Below are 2,533 nucleotides of genomic sequence, written 5' to 3'. Positions count from 1 at the left end.
TTTTTTTTTTTTGGTCTAATTCAAGGGAAAAAGCTTGAGAAGAGTCTAATATGAATGTCAGACATCCCATGAGAATGTAAGACATGAGGAACTATTTACTCTCAGTATTTGCATCTGTGAATCAATCAGCACAAAAAGACATCAAAAGATTTTTATTGAAACGACATGAAAAAAACAACTGATTAGGAACCTCTGGTGATATTGATAATGGTCCAAATTTGAGAGAGAAAACACAGTAATTTGAGTAGGAGAAGTTTAATATAAAGGTTTGTCAGCTATAACAGGTAGCTGGCATAATAAGGGAGTAGCTAATAAAAGTTGAGAAAACTCAAAAGAACATAGGAACAGAAGAGAGAAGGAACAGCCACTACCCCCAGGGTTGGACTGGGGAACTTGCTTTAAATCAGCCTTTAGGATGAAAAAGAACAGAAGACACTGTTCACCAGGAATTTCTTACTAGAGGCACTTTCCTACAAAACCACTTGAAGAGGTGCCAGGTAAGCTACTGGCTGCTATGCATTTCAGGAACTGGGCACTGAAGAATCTGCCTGTGTTACAAGACCCTGCCAAGTGAGCATGTAGGAACAAGGGAGGAAAACCATTTCCTTTAACAATGACTCCGCAGCCCACTCCTGACAAAGCTTAACATCAAGTCAGCTAGCAAAGAATAATATTTAAAGGACCTATTTCCCTTTCACAGATCAGGTAATAAAATCTGAATTTGGAAATGAGAGTCAATAAATCTATAATTAGCACAAGACATAACACTCTTTAGTAATTATAAAAGGTCTTCATCATAGTCTCTTATTTATATGATACTTAACTTCAATGTTTATAAAATTATAAAAAATGTAACGACTTTTCTGGGAGGTGTTTATGTAAGAAAAGCAGAGTGGTAGAACTTCTATAATTATAGATCTGCCTTTTCTTTTGACATCTAATATTTCAAAATAATATTAAGTCTGAGTTCAACTTGCCTTACAAAAAAAGTCATTCATTTCTACCTCCTGAGTGCTTGTAGAATATTTTTGTGCCTTTGAAATTACATCATTTTTGTTTTGTATATTTTGGGTAGAATATCTTGAAGAGGTGAGCATCCTTAAACCTCAGATTTGAATCTTTCTTTGCTTTAGGACAATGTCTGCCATTGTGTTTGTGCTTATTATTTATGTTCCATTGATTTTTTACACTTCTTCACAAATGAGATTTATGTGTTTACCAGATCCCATTTATCTACCACATCTATCATATTGTCTGTGTCCATTTTCATCTCCTTTTTATTTTCTGACATTGTCTTCTCAAATCTATACTTTCAGTATAGTTTTTGTTTTGTTTTGTTTTGCTTTTTTCTATTTTCATCTTCCTTCTGGGTCTACTTCAAATTTCACAATGGCATTGTTTGTTTTCTTAAATATTTTCCTAAACTCTCTCAGTCCTTCTTTTGCATCTATTTCTTATCATATAGCATCATTTTTTCTTCAATTTTTTTCCTATTTCACTTGAGTGTATACAACAGTTCTGCCTAAAATTATTTTTAGTTTCCCAGAGATAATACACAAAAGCTGTTCTTTATCAACTTGTAATAAGCTGTTTCCCCTCCTTCACTCCCAATTTTCTTGTTGTGGATGGATAGGGGTTCTTTACACTTATTTCACCCCCCTCCTCACAAAAAAAAAAAAGAGAGAGATGTGGATGAATAGTCCTTGTATCCACTCCAGGTATATGTGACACTTTGGAGTTTAGGTCTATCTTATCGGTTCAGCATGAGATGGTGTAGGATAAAACTATCACTGAGCAGCCCCAGCTATCTCTGCAGGCATTTGCAGTGAATTAGAGCTGTCATGGAACACATCAGCTTTCCTTATTTTGGTTTTGTTCTCCTTGGCCTCTACTCTTCCTATAAACATACAAAAATACCATTTAAGCTCTTCCTATCATTTGTATTTATTGAGGCTGGGGAAGTCCAAGGCCTAGTGTTTGGGGCATCCCAGTCGGAAAACATGGCTTTTGCTTTTGGACAAATTGACAGTTGTGACAAATGAGAATTTGTTTAGAAGAAAGAGTCTCAATCCATGACATTTCTAGCTTGTAACAATTCCTGTAACTCCCCCCACTTTGGATGATAATATTCTCCTCAGCTGTCATTGGCCCTCAAAGCCAAAATGACTCCAATTAGAATGGATCAATATCACTAACAGTTCTCCCCACCAGTGCTGACTACATGCAGATTACAGGGTTCATCCATTACAGAAGAGGAGGCAAATTCTATTTTTTTTTTTTTTTAAAGAAACTGGGTTTTTTAAGAGTAACATATAGAGATGCATTTCAAGGGGAATTCAAGAAAGGAAATCCTAAAGTTCTGCTTGATGCTGCCAGATTTCCAAACTTTAACTCTCCAAAAGAGGGGACATATGGTTTGCTAGATTGTACTCTAGAACTGATGAAGTCCTTTCTTTCTCCACGTATCTTTCTCTTTAGTCATTAGAATCCGTTACTGGGAATTAGAGTGGAAACCTGCACTGACATGATCATC

This window comes from Mandrillus leucophaeus, unplaced genomic scaffold, assembly GCF_000951045.1.
Source record: "Mandrillus leucophaeus isolate KB7577 unplaced genomic scaffold, Mleu.le_1.0 Scaffold258, whole genome shotgun sequence".
Lineage (NCBI taxonomy): Eukaryota > Metazoa > Chordata > Mammalia > Primates > Cercopithecidae > Mandrillus > Mandrillus leucophaeus.
The sequence above is the reverse complement of the archived record's forward strand: the minus strand, read 5'-3'. Positions refer to the sequence as shown.